Here is a 15577-nt window from a genome sequence, read left to right as displayed (position 1 = left end):
AAATAAATAGAGTAATAAATATGTACAAACATATATACATATATACAGGTGCTGTGGGGAAGGGAAGGAGGTAAGACGGGGGGATGGAGAGGGGGGCGAGGGGGAGAGGAAGGAGGGGGCTCAGTCTGGGAAGGCCTCAAACGCTATTCTAATAGTAATTGTGGTATTTCATTCGTTCATTCATTCAGTCGTATTTATTGAGCGCTTACTGTGTGCAGAGCACTGTACTAAGTGCTTGGGAAGTACAAATTGGCAACATATAGAGACAGTCCCTACCCAACAGCGGGCTCACAGTCTATTTGTTAAGCGCTTACTACGTTCCACACTGTATTAAGCACTGGGGTGGATACAAGCAAATCGGGTTGGACCCAATCCCTGTCCCCCATGGGGCTCGCAGCCTTAATCCCCATTTTACAGAGGAGGTAACTGAGGCCCAGAGAACTGAAATGACTCACCCAAGGTCACACAGCAGACAAGTGGCGGAGCCAGGATTAGAACCCAGGTCCTTCTGACTCCTAGATCCAGGTTTTATTGACTAGGCCGTGTTACTTCTCCTCTGGTCCCTGACCCTCACAGGGTTCACAATCTAAGCAGCTGGCAACATATGCCTAAATGGCCACTGTCAATCATTTCTGGTCTGAGGCCCTCCACCTTTCATTTCCAACTTGTACTTCCCAAGCACTTAGTACAGTGCTCTGCACACAGTAAGCGCTCAATAAATACAATTGAATGAATGAATTTCCTATTCTATTTATTTTATTTTGTTAATATGTTTTGTTTTGTTGTCTGTCTCCCCCTTCTAGACTGTGAGCCCGTCGTTGGGTAGAGATCGTCTCTGTATGTTGCCAACTTGTACTTCCCAAGCGCTGAGTACAGTGCTCTGCACACAGTAAGCACTCAATAAATACAACTGAATGAATGAATGAATTTCCTATGATTTGCTTGAGTGAGGCGGGATAAACTACAGATGAAACGATCGAATGTCTGTTGGCTGTTCTTCCCCACATCCTGCCTTACTGTAAAGGAAATTTTCAGGGCCCCAAACCATATGTTTCCACTTGGTGAAATTCTTCCGCTCACTGTCGAAATTCCATCGCAGGAGCTCAAGGGGACTGTGAATCGGAGATGTGGAATGGGTCTTACACGCTCCGGTCCATGAAAGGAGCAACGGGCATGGAATAAAATAGCTCTGGCTTGGTCATTTCCTCATCTCCACCCCTACGATCGATCAATCAATCAATATCGTATTTACTGAGCACATCCCCTGTGTGCAGAACGCTGTACTAAGTGCCTGCGAGAGTACCCTGCCCCAGATTTGGAAGCTGTGTTCCCTGCCCACGAAAAGTTTACAGTCTAGAGGGGTCTCACCCCCAGCCGGTAGTGGTCCCAGGTCCTTCTGAGGAAGGGTCTTGGGTCGATTCGCACCTCTTGGGGTGGCTCGTAGGAGCCGGGGGTGGTGGTGGGGGGAATCCCCTCTCCACTTCACTCCTCTGCCCACCCTTCCGATTTCCAGAATTCCCATACTTCTTCCCCCCTGGCTTCTGTGCCCCTTCCCCAGGGGTCTCGCCCCACCGTCTCTCCATCCTGCTCCTCTCTCCCCCAGGGAGTCGGGCAACGGGACTCCAGGAGCTGGAGGGAGACAGAGTACGAGACGGGATGTGAGAGCTAGAGGAAAAGAAAGAGAGGGCCAGATCCCAGCCTCTCCTTCCCCCTGGGCACCTCGCCCCATCCCTGCCCTCCCAGACCAATCAGACCAGTGCCCTGGCATGGCCTCTCTTCCCCTCCTCCAGCTTATCCAGGCTCAACAGGGCACCCAGGTCCACAAAGGAAGTTCGTCGAGGGCAGGGAATGTATCTGTTTATTGTGATATTGTACTCTCCTGAACACTTTAGTACAGTGCTCTGCAAACAGTAAGTGCTCAGTAAATACAACCGAATGAATTAACGGGAAAGACTGTAGTCTGGCCAATATTTGTACATATTTATTACTCTATTTATTTTACTTGTACCTATCTATTCTATTTATTTTATTTTGTTAGTATGTTTGGTTTTGTTCTCTGTCTCCCCCTTCTAGACTGTGAGCCCACTGTTGGGTAGGGACTGTCTCTATATGTTGCCAGCTTGTATTTCCCAAGCGCTTAGTACAGTGCTCTGCACACAGTAAGCGCTCAATAAATACGATTGATTGATTGATTGGACAATCCACCCATCCCGGACCATCCCAGACTGAGCACCCCTTTTCCTCGGCTCCTCCTCCCATCCCCATCGCCCTGACTCCCTCCCTCTGCTCTACCCCCTTCCCCACCCCACAGCACATGTCTATATTTGTACATATTTATTATTCTATTTATTTTATTAATGATATATATATATATCTGTAATTCTACTTATCTATTTTGATGCTTTTGATGGCTGTCTACTTGTTTTGTTTTGTTGTCTGTCTCCCCCTTCTAGACTGTGAGCCCATTGTTGGGTAGGGACTGTATCTGTTGCTGAATTGTACTTTCTAAGTGCTTAGTCCAGTGTTCTGCACACAGTAAGCGCTCAATAAATACGACTGAATGAATGAATGAATGGATCCACCCACCCCTTGGGCTCCAGGGGACAGGAGCCTGGGAAGACCCGGCCCCCCCAGCACTGAGGAAGCAGCGTGGCCCAGTGGTAAGAGCCAAACCTGGAAGTCAAGGGCTCTGACCACCACCACTAGCCTCATCTATCACCTTGGGCAAGTAGCTTAGCTTCTCTGTGCCTCAGTTTCCTCATCTGTAAAATGGGGATTCAATACCTGTTCTCCCTCCCCTTTCAACTATGACTCCCGTGAGGGACTGGGACTGTGTCCTGTCTGCTTACATTATATCCAACTCTGTGAATAGACTGTAAGCTCGTTGTTTGCCGGGAATGTGTCTGTTTGTTATTATATTGTACTCTCCCAAGTGGTTAGTACAGTACCTAGTATCTACCCCTACATTTAGCATGGTGTTTGGCCCAAAGTAAGCATTTAACAAATATCACAGTAATGACCATCAACCCTTAGCCTTCCTCCTCGGCTCTGTCCATCTGTAGATTTTGCTCTTTGGACCCTGCCCAGCTCCATCGGGATGGGGCGTGTAGAGAAAACTGTCAGCTGCCCCTCCCAATCCTACTCTTCGGGATTCTGGGAATCGGCACCCTGCCCTGGCCAGATGGACAGGTAATGAGGCAAACAAACATTCCTGGTATCTGTAGAGTGCCCTTTCATTTTTCCAAAGTACTTTCACATCAATTATTTCATTTTTATCCTCCCAGCAGCCCTGGGAGGGCAGGAAAGGGAGGGAGGCCGAGTGGACAGCTGAAGCCCAGAGAGGTTAAGGGACCTTCCCAAGGTCACACAGTCGGCCAGGGGTGGAGCTGGGGCTAGAATCTCTAGACTCCCAGCCCCATGTGCTTTCCACTGGCCCACACTGCTCAGTTCTTTCACACAAGTTATAGGTCTCCCGCTCTACACTGTAATGACCGTAAACTCGATGTGGACAGAAAATGGGTCTGTTATATTGTTATCCTGCACTCTCCCAAGTGCCTAGTACAGTGCTATGAACACAACAAGCCCGCAATAAATACGATTGATTGATTGATTAAAGATATAGCCCCATGACCCCCATCAAGAGCATCCTAGTGCCTCCTCGGAGCCCCCCGATATTCCACTTAGCATCTCAGTATAGGACAGGATGGGAAAAGTGACTGAACTCTGACCATCCGTCCGCCATCTGAGCAACTTCAGTGCTCAGATGATCAACAGACTGTAAGCTCATTATGGGTAGGGAATGTGTCTGTTTATTGTTATACTGCACTCTTCTAAGCCCTTAGTGCAGTGCTGTGCACACAGTAAGCGCTCAGTAAATACGACTGACTGCTGAGCACCTACTGGGCAAACTGCACTGTACTGGACACTTGGTGAGTTTAATAGAAGCCAAAAGAAGCTTTAAAAGCCCTTCAGGGGGCTTCCAATCTAATGGGAAAACAGGCAGACACAAAATGATTTACACATAATGACAGCACTGCACAGAACAAGGATACAACTGATAGGAGCAAGAGTATGTTAAGGTAAATAAATAAAATGGATATCAATCGCTATATACACAAGAGCTGAGGATAGCTGTACATACCAAACTGATACGGGAAGAGATGGTGAAATAAAATGGAAAAAGGTTTCCTGGAAGAGATAAGTTTTGAGAGGGGCTTTGACTCTCTTTTTACAGCTACTTGTACTTGCCAAGCGCTTAGTACAGTGCTCTGCACACAGTAAGCGCTCAATAAATACGGTGGAATGAATAAATGCCACTGATTCATTCATTCAATTGTATTTATTGAGCGCTTACTGTGTGCAGAGCACTTTACTAAGCTCTTGGAAAGTGCAATTCAGCAACAAATAGAGACAATCCCTGCCCAAAACGGGCTTACGGTCTAGAAGGCGGGAGACAGACATCAAAACAAGTCAACAATCAATCAATCAATCAATCAATCGTATTTATTGAGCGCTTACTATGTGCAGAGCACTGGACTAAGCGCTTGGGAAGTACAAATTGGCAACACATAGAGACAGTCCCTACCCAATCAATCAATCAATCAATCAATTGTATTTATTGAGCACTTACTATGTGCAGAGCACTGTACTAAGCGCTTGGGAAGTACAAATTGGCAACACATAGAGACAGTCCCTACCCAACAGTGGGCTCACAGTCTAAAAGGGGGAGACAGAGAACAGAACCAAACATACCAACAAAATAAAATAAATAGGATAGAAATGTACAAGTAAAATAAATAAATAAATAAATAAATAAATAGAGTAATAAATATGTACGACCATATATACATATATACAGGTGCTGTGGGGAAGGGAACAGGCATCAATAAGTTGATGAAGAGTTGGGGTCCGGTGGATTTGCTAGGGAAGGGAGTTCCAGGCCAGTGGAAGGGTGTTAGAGATGGGTAAGAGGCGAAGCCTTGGCAGCGAGGCGCAGTACGAAGGTGGGTTTGGAGGGAGGGAAGAGCTGGAGCTTAGTCGGAGGTAAAGTAAGGAGGAGGGAAAGGGTGGAATGGCCTTGAAGCTAATGGTCAGGAATATCTGCTCGATGCTAAGGGAAATGGGAGGCACCTGGAGGGTTGGATGAGTCTTATTACATTCTAAAAAGCCGGATCTGGGACGTGATGGAGCAAAGCCTGAGCAGGAGTAGGGAGAGGCCAGAGGCAGGGGAGGAGGGCGAGGAGGCTGTGGTGGCACCTCCGTCCCAGCCCGAGCCCTGGCCCACATCCCAGGGACCGGCCTGGAGCTCATTTCCGGAGGGGAGGGCAGCCTAGCTTGGGGAGTGATTCCTCAGCTGTGGGATCAGCAGGAGCAGCCCAGGGGAGGGGGAGGGGTTCTACACTTAAAATCTCTTCCCAGCTCCCAGCCAACTAGCGACAGATTTCCCGTCACCAAACTACGCCCTTGGGGGCCTCGCCCATCTCAGTGAGCAAGACTCCACACGGAAAGAGTGTGAAGGGACAGCGGACAAGGGCACGTGGGAAACCGCTCCGGTCCGTTCCGCCTGGCGGAAGCTGCCGGATTTCTGTTTGCCAGGATGGGGACTGAGGTGACTGACCCAAGCTGGCCTAGGGGAGGTGCAGTCCGGTGGTTGTCCCGGGAGATCAATCAATCAATCGTATTTATTGAGCGCTTACTATGTGCAGAGCACTGTACTAAGCGCTTGGGAAGTACAAATTGGCAACACATAGAGACAGTCCCTACCCAACAGTGGACTCACAGTCTAAAAGGGGGAGACAGAGAACAGAACCAAACATACCAACAAAATAAAATAAATAGGATAGAAATGTACAAGTAAACTAAATAAATAAATAAATAAATAAATAGAGTAATAAAAATGCTGGGAATTTTAGTTCCTGCAGCCCATGGACCACCTGGGCACATGGACAATTGCCTTGTGAGTGAGGCAACCAAGGACCCAAAAAGAGGGGCCCCAGCTCCGGCCTAGCCAACTTTCCCAGCGGTCACAGGCCGCCTCAAACCCTGGCCGGGCTCGACCTCGCGGCCGGGGGAGCAGTCTCAACCAGCAACTTGCCTGAGCTTTGGCATGACTAACGGGTCTGGAGGTAAATCTCTCCCCAGGGCCGGCCCCTCCCGCCTCACTTATTCTGATGGCCATCAGCGGTGATCTCCACATCCTCTCGTTAACTTCCTGTCCTCCTTTCACTTGTATACAAACACCGCAAGTAACCGCAGGGACTTCCCTTCCACTCTCCCCCTCACTGCCACGTCAGCCCCACCACACAACCCCAAGTTGCCCTGAGAGTGCGGGCCTCCCAACCCCCCTTCAAAGCCATCTCTCCTACCTAAGAAGCCAACCCTGCTCTGCCTTCCTTCCACACAGCCAAGAGGGCCTTTGTCAATCAATCAATCAATCAATCAATCAATCGTATTTATTGAGCGCTTACTATGTGCAGAGCACTGTACTAAGCGCTTGGGAAGTACAAATTGGCAACACATAGAGACAGTCCCTACCCAACAGTGGGCTCACAGTCTAAAAGGGGGAGACAGAGAACAGAACCAAACATACCAACAAAATAAAATAAATAGGATAGAAATGTACAAGTAAAATAAATAAATAAATAAATAAAGTCAAGCCCATTACGACATTTTCCAGGGGGCCTTCCAATGAAAAGGGAAGCAGGGTGGCCTAATGGTTAGAGCGTGGGCCTGGGAACCAGAAGGACCTGGGTTCTCATTCTGGTTCCACTACTTGCCTGTGTGACCTTGGGCAAGTCACTTTGCTTCTCTGGGCCTCAGTTCCCTCATCTGGAAAATGGGGATTAAGACTGTGAGCCCCACATGGGACATGGAGAAGCAGCATGGCTCCGTGGAAAAAGCCCGGGCTTTGGAGTCAGAGGTCATGGGTTCAAATCCCCACTCCGCCACTTGTCAGCTGTGTGACTTTGGGCAAGTCACTTCACTTCTCTGGGCCTCAGTTCCCTCATCTGTAAAATAGGGATTAAGCTGGGAGCCCCACATGGGACAACCTGATCACCTTGTAAACTCCCCAACGCTTAGAACAGTGCTTTGCACATAGTAAGCGCTTAATAAATGCCATTATTATTATTATTATGGACTGTGTCCAAACTGATTACCTTGTACCTATAACAGCACTTAGAACAGTGATGCACAAAAAGTGCTTAACAAATGCCCCTCTCCCCCACCCCACAAAACCCTGGGCCTCAATTACTTCATTAGTAAAATGGGGACTCATTATATACACATAAATGCCTCCTCCTCCTATCCCTGAGCATCCAATATAGGGCTTTGTACAGTCTTGTACTCTTAAGTGCTCATAAACTGCTGAACTGTGTCCAATCTGATTTTGCACGTTACTCCTGTGTCCCAAATAACCACTACTACTTTATGTACTCTTCACTGATGCAAAATCCTTTACAAGAAATACGTACAGTAGCAAGTGAGGAAGAAACAGCACCCAGTTCCAAATCCATCTGAGGGGGACACTTACTTTCCGTGATAATTTGCCCCTCAGATGGTTAGCAATCTTATATTGGAAAAAGTACAGCCCTGAGGCAAGCAGCATTTTCCAGGCAACCCTTGCTAATGGGATCAATTATTTTTCCAGATGATACAAATCCTTTTCCATACTAAAGTCCTCCCAGTAGGCAAATATTCTATACACAAACCACCTAAATCATTCCTAAGGTATCCCTATCTCGGTCCGATTCACATAATGAAAGGAAGAACTGTGCAATAATAATGATGGTATTTGTTAAGCGCTTACTATGTGTGAAGCACTGTTCTAAGCACTTGGCACTGTTCTGTACAATCACCATGTAATTCAACCCCCTTCAAAGAAATCTTCTTTTGACACCCAATTGCCTGTCCCAATATTCCAAGTTCAATACACCATTCATAAACAAAATCAGCCATCACTATCCTCTATCTAAGCCACTGAATCGTGAAATGAAACATACTTTTTCAAAGTTTTGTGCCCAGAATACCTTGCAGAAGTAAATGACTGACAGCTGAATCCAAATGGATTCCTTAAAAATCCCAACATACACGTTGTTTAAATAGCATAAAAGAAGCGGAAAGCTCAATCCCGCAGCCTTTGGCTTCTGGGAAAGTAATTAAAGACTTGATTGGGTTCCCTTTGGTACCTCTGATCTTGCATGGCTTCTTGCCTAGAGTTGGACTCCAGTCGCTTTAAAAGATGGGTTCCGAGGCTCTCCACATGCAGCTTTCAGTGAAAATGAGTGGCCCTAAGAAGATGGGGAGAAACCGGAGAAAAATTCATGGCACCTCCAGAATATTTTTCCAACACAGAGTGCTTTAGTTTACTTCCCAGGGAGGGAACAATTCCTCCACACAAAGTTCGATACGTGCACATAAATAATGCAACATGACACTCTTGGTTAAAACTCTACAGGGTGTCAACTCAGAAATCAGCACGTGGAAAAGGCCCTCCCACTGGGCCGCCAGAGCACTAAGTCAGCAAAACAGAATAATAACAATAATAATAATAATGGCATTTATTAAGCGCTTACTATGTGCAAAGCACTGTTCTAAGCGCTGGGGAGGTTACAAGGTGATCAGGTTGTTCCACAGAGGGCTCACAGTCTTATCCCCATTTTACAGATGAGGGAACTGAGGCACAGATAAGTTAAGTGACTTGCCCAAAGTCACACAGCTGACATTTGGCGGAGCCGGGATATGAACCCATGACCTCTGACTCCAAAGCCCGGGCTCTTCTCCACTGAGCCACGCTGCTTCTCTAAAGAAGCACCAACTGGCCAACCAACTGTTGGTTGCAGAAGAACCAACTGGCCCGCCATTTCCTAAATTGAAGGATTCCTCTCGCTACTGGCCCTCATTCCCAGGGGAGTCTGGAAAACGTGGTTCCCTGAGAAAGATGCTCCACCGATATATTTCCTACTTCCCCTTTGGTTCCTTTGATCTTAGGTTCCCCCCCGCAATGGAAACCCGCACGTGGAGGGGTTGTCCTTTGTCCTCCTGTGCAGGTGTGCCACTCTTACAGGCATTTGGGAAATGATCACCATTTTAACTGGAAACAAAAGAAAATAGAGCTAGAAGAAGAAGCTTAGAATGTCGAAAGCTAGCAACGCGAATGTCCCCTGAGCAATTTATAGAGATGATTTGTGCTGAGCCCCTTCCTTCCTCTCCCCCTCGTCCCCCTCTCCATCCCCCCGTCTTACCTCCTTCCCTTCCCCACAGCACCTGTATATAAGTATATATATTTGTCCATATTTATTACTCTATTTATTTATTTATTTTACTTGTACCTATCTATTCTATTTATTTTATTTTGTTAATATGTTTGGTTTTGTTCTCTGTCTCCCCCTTCTAGACTGTGAGCCCACTGTTGGGTAGGGACTGTCTCTATATGTTGCCAACTTGTACTTCCCAAGCGCTTGTACGGTGCTCTGCACACAGTAAGCGCTCAATAAATACAATTGATTGATTGATTAAATCATTTTCACCCAACGCAGGACAATATTTGCACCCTACGTCGTATTTTTAAAATGTCATATCTACAACTCCAGATGCACAAACCTGGTGTTGGCACCTGAAAAAGGCTTTCGCCTATATTTAGAACCTGCCCTAAAGCAGCATAACCTAGTGGAAAGAATACAGGACTAGGAGTCAGGAACTTGGGTTCTAATTCTGATTCAACCATTTGCCTGCCTTTTGACCTTGAATACGTCACTAAATTTCTTGTGGTCTAGTGGATAGAGCACGGGCCCGGGAGAAAGAAGATCATGAGTTCTAATCCCGGCACTGCTACTTGCCTGCTGTGTGACCTTGGGCAAGTCACGTCACTTCTCCGTGCCTCAGTTACCTCATCTGAAAAATGGGGATTGAGACTTTGAGCCCCATGTGGGACATGGACTGTGTCCAACCTGAGTTGGTTGTATCTACCCCAGAGCATGGGGGCTCACAGTCTTAAGTAGGTGGGGGAACAGGTGTTGAATCCCCATTTTACAGTTGAGGAAACAGGCACAGAGAAGTTAAGAGATTTGCCCAAGATCACACAGCAAGCAATTGGCAGAAGCAGGATTAGAACCCAGATCCTCTGACTCCTAGTGCATGCTCTTTACACTAGGCCTCTCTGCTTTAACTTCCCTCCGTCTCAATGTTCTCAGCTGCAAAATGAGGATTCCAATACCTGTTGTTCCTAGTGGGACAGGGAATGTGTCCCACCTGATTAACTTGTACCTACCCCAGCGCTTAGAACAGTGCTTGACACATAGTAAACACTTTAACAGACACCATAAAAACAAAAAAACCATAGTGCATGCTTAAGAGATACCACAAGAGTGGTTATTAGGAAGATGGTATGTCAAGTGATGGACTATTAGCCCAAATTAGGTTAACTGTACATCCGATAGGGAAGGTAAGGGTTTGGTGATCTCCCTGAAGACCATATCCATTTTTATTTCCATTTTGGTGTTTGTTATGCACTTACTATGTACAAAGCACTGTTCTAAGTGCTGGGCAGGATACGTGGTGATCAGGTTGTCCCACGCGGGGCTCACAATTTTAATCCCCATTTTACAGATGAGGTAACTGAGGCACAGAGAAGTTAAGTGACTTGTCCAAAGTCACACAGCTGACAAGCGGTGGAGCCGGAATTTGAACCCACGTACCTCTGACTCCGAAGCCCGTGGTCTTTCCACTGAGCCATGCTGCTTCGTCTCGTCTTACATCTGTCTCCCACATGCTTACAAGGACTATGTCAATCAATCAATCAATCGTATTTATTGAGCGCTTACTGTGTGCAGGGCACTGTACTAAGCGCTTGGGAAGTACAAGTTGGCAACATATAGAGACAGTCCCGACCCAACAGTGGGCTCTGTTCCAATTTAAATGTTCTTATTGCTGCCCTCAGGATTGTCGTTTCTCGAGTTTGGGTCCTCAATCAATCAATCCATAGTATTTATTGAACGCTTACTATGTGTAGAGGACTGTACTAAGCACTTGCTAGGAGCCAGGCACTGTTCTGGACTCCCATGTAACTCCAGGGCTAATTATGCCCCTGACTGAGAAGCAGTGTAGTCTAATGGGTAGAGCACATGCCTGGGAGTCAGAAGGACCTGGGTTCTAATCCTAGCTCTTCCACCTGTCTGCTGTGCAACCTTAGGCAGGTCACTTCAATTCTCTGGGCCTCAGCTACCTCATCTGGAAAATTGGGGATTAAGACTGTGAGCCCCATAAAGGACGGGGACTGGGTCCGACCTGATTACTTCATCCTCATCATCATCATAATAATATTTGTTGAGAAGCAGCATGGTCTAGTGGCTACAGCACAGACTTGGGAGTCAGAAGGCCATGGGTTCTAATCCCGGCTCTGCCACTTGTCTGCTGTGTGAGCTTGGGCAGTCACTTCACTTGTCTGTGCCTCAGTTACCTTATCTGTAAAATGGGAATTGAGATTGTGAGCCTAACGTGGGACAGGGACTGTGTCTAACCCTATTTGCTTGTAGCCAATCAATCATATTTATTGAGCGCTTACTGTGTGCACAGCACTGTACTAAGCACTTGGGAAGTACAAGTCGGCAACATATAGAGACAGTCCCTACCCAACGGTGGGCTCACAGTCTAAAAGGGGGAGACAGAGAACAAAACCAAACAGACTAACAAAATAAAATAAATAGAATAGATATGTACAAGTAGAATAAATAGAGTAATAAATACGAACAAACATATATACATATATACAGGTGCTGTGGGGAAGGGAAGATGGTAAGGCGGAGGGGGAGGAGGGGGAGAGGAAGGAGGGGGCTCAGTCTGGGAAGGCCTCCTGGAGGAGGTGAGCTCTCAGTAGGGCCTTGAAGGAGGGAAGAGAGTTAGCTTGGCAGATGGGCAGAGGGAGGGAGTCAAAAGACCTTGGTCTAGTCCTGGCTCCGCCAATTGCCTGCTGTGTGACTTTGGGCAAGTCACTTCACTTCTCTGGGCCTCAGTTCCCTCATCTGTCAAATGGGGATGAAGACTGTGAGCCCCCCGTGGGCCAACCCAATCACCTCGTATCCTCCCCAACGCTTAGAACAGTGCTTCGCACATAGTAAGCGCTTCACAAATGCCATCATTATTATTAATCAATCAATCAATCATATTTATTGAGCGCTTACTGTGTGCAGAGCACTGGACTAAGCGCTTGGGAAGTACAAGTCGGCAACAGATAGAGACAGTCCCTCCCCAACAGTGGGCTCACAGTCTAAAAGGGGGAGACAGACAGCAAAACCAAACATACTAACAAAATAAAATAAATAGAATAGATATGCACAAGTAAAATAAATAAATAAATAAATCGAGTAATAAATATGTACAAACATATATACAGTCCCTACCCAACAGTGGGCTCACAGTCTAAAAGGGGAGGACCGAGAGCAAAACCAAACATACTAACAAACTAAAATAAATAGAATAGATATGCACAAGTAAAATAAATAAGTAAATAAATCGAGTAATAAATATGTACAAACATATATACAGTGCCTACCCAACAGTGGGCTCCCACTGTTGGGTAGGGACTGTCTCTATATGTTGCCAACTTGTACTTCCCAAGCGCTTAGTACAGTGCTCTGCACACAGTAACCGCTCAATAAATACGATTGATTGATTGATTGATTGATTGGGCTCACAGTCTAAAAGGGGGAGACCGAGAGCAAAACCAAACATACTAACAAAATAAAATAAATAGAATAGATAGGCACAAGTAAAATAAATAAATAAATAAATCGAGTAATAAATATGTACTCTGTGGAAAGAGCATGGGCTTTGGAGGCAGAGGTCCTGGGTTCAACTCCCGGCTCTGCCACTTGTCAGCTGTGTGACTTTGGGCACTTGGGAAGCGCCCATATATACAGTCCCTACCCAACAGTGGGCTCACAGTCTAAAAGGGGGAGATGGAGAGCAAAACCAAACATACTAACAAAATAAAATAAATAGAATAGATATGTGCAAGTAAAATAAATAAATAAATAAATAAATCGAGTAATAAATATGTACAAACATATATACAGTCCCTACCCAACAGTGGGCTCACAGTCTAAAAGGGGGAGACCGAGAGCAAAACCAAACATACTAACAAAATAAAATAAATAGAATAGATATGCGCAAGTAAAATAAATAAATAAATAAATCGAGTAATAAATATGTACAAACATATATACAGTCCCTACCCAACAGTGGGCTCACAGTTAACTTCTCTGTGCCTCAGTTCCCTCATCTGTAAAATGGGGATGAAGACTGTGAGCCCCATGTGGGCCAACCTGATCACCTTGTAACCTCCCCAGCGCTTAGAACAGTGCTTTGCACATAGTAAGCGCTTAACAAAGGCCATCATCATCATCATATATACATATATATTATTACTTATGTATATGTTTACAATTCTATTTCTATTGATGCCTGTTTGCTTGTATTGGTGTCTGTCTCTCTCCCCGCCCCCTCGCCCTGCTGTGAGCCCGTGGTGGGCAGGAACTCTCTTTATTGCTGTATTGTACTTTCCAAGCGCTTAGTCCAGTGTTCTGCACACAGTAGGCGCTCAATAAATACCATTGACTGAATGAATGACTGAATGAATGACTGAATGAATGAATGAAGGGGAAACTGCGGCACTTCTGTGCACTTCCAGATGTCTAGCAGTGAGCTGCTTTTATTTCTTTAGTGCTGGGCAAGGACCAGCCGGCTGGCAGTGGATTTTTTGGACTCCTCGCAGTAGTGGAAAAGGATCTGACCCCGTTGCAAGGCGGAGCAGGTGAGAGCACCCGGGTGCCAACCAGTTCTGCCCCAGGTGGCATTTCTGGATAATAATAATAATAATAATAATGGCATTTATTAAGCGCTTACTATGTGCAAAGCACTGTTCTAAGCACAAAGTAAGCGCTTAACATGTTTGGTTTTGTTCTGTATGTTTGGTTTTGTTCCCCGTCTCCCCCTTTTAGACTGTGAGTCCACTGTTGTGTAGGGACTGTCTCTATATGTTGCCAACTTGGACTTCCCAAGCGCTTAGTCCAGTGCTCTGCACACAGTAAGCGCTCAATAAATACACTTGATTGATTGATTGATTCACAAATGCTATTATGATTATTTTCATCTAGAGGAGGAGCAGCGTGGCTCAGTGGAAAGAGCCCGGGCTTGGGAGTCGGAGGCCGTGGGTTCTAATAATAAATAAATAAATAAATAATGATGGCACTTATTAAGCGCTTACTATGTGCAAAGCACTGTTCTAAGCGCTGGGGAGGTTCCAAGGTGATCAGGTTGTCCCACGGGGGGCTCACAGTCTTCAGCCCCATTTTCCAGATGAGGGAACTGAGGCACAGAGAAGTGAAGTGACTTTCCCAAAGGCACACAGCTGACAATGGGCGGAGCTGGGATTCGAACCCATGACCCCTGACTCCAAAGCCCAGGTTCTTTCCACTGAGCCACGCTGCTTCTCTAATCCCGGCTCCGCCCCTTGTCTGCTGTGTGACCTTGGGCAAGCCGCTTCTCTTCTCTGTGCCTCAGTTCCCTCTTCTGTCAAATGGGGGTTAAGACTGTGAGCCCCACCTGGGCCAACCTGATGAGCTTGTATCTCCCCCAGCGCTTAGAACAGTGCTTGGCACACTAAGCACTTAACAAATACCATTATTACCATTATTATTCTCTGTGCCTCAGTTCCCTCATCTGTAAAATGGGGGTTAAGACTGTGAGCCCCGCGTGGGACAACCTTGGGCAAGTCACTTCACCTCTCTGAGCCTCATCTGTGAGCCCCCCGTGGGACAACCTGATCACCTTGTATCCCCCCAGCGCTTAGAACAGTGCTTTGCACATAGTAAGCGCTTAACAAATACCATCATCATCATCACAACCTGATGACCTTGTGTCTTAGAACAGTGCTTGGCACAGAGTAAGCGCTTAACAAATACCATTATTATTATTATTCTCCGTGCCTCAGTGACCTCATCTGTAAAATGGGGGTAAAAAGACTGCGAGCCCCGCGTGGGACAACCTGATGACCTGGTGTCTTAGAACAGTGCTTGGCACGAAGTAAGTGCTTAACAAATACCATCCTTATTATTATTTTTCGTGCCTCAGTGACCTCATCTGTAAAATGGGGGTAAAAAGACTGTGAGCCCCGCGTGGGACAACCTGATGACCTGTTGTCTTAGAACAGTGCTTGGCACAGAGTAAGCACTTAACAAATACCATTATTATTATTATTATTTAAAATGGGGGGTGAAGACTGTGAGCCCCGCGTGGGACAACCTGATGACCTGGTGTCTTAGACCAGTGCTTGGCACAGAGGAAGCGCTTAACAAATACCATCATTATGATTATTCTCCGTGCTAACAAATACCATTATTATTATTATGTAAAATGGGGGTGAAGACTGTGAGCCCCGCGTGGGACAACCTGATGACCTGGTGTCTTAGACCAGTGCTTGGCACAGAGTGAAGCGCTTAACAAATACCATCATTATTATTATTCTCCGTGCTAACAAATACCATTATTATTATTATGTAAAATGGGGGGTGAAGACTGTGAG

This window comes from Tachyglossus aculeatus, chromosome 14, assembly GCF_015852505.1.
Source record: "Tachyglossus aculeatus isolate mTacAcu1 chromosome 14, mTacAcu1.pri, whole genome shotgun sequence".
Classification (NCBI taxonomy): Eukaryota; Metazoa; Chordata; class Mammalia; order Monotremata; family Tachyglossidae; genus Tachyglossus; species Tachyglossus aculeatus.
This window is presented reverse-complemented; position numbering follows the sequence as displayed.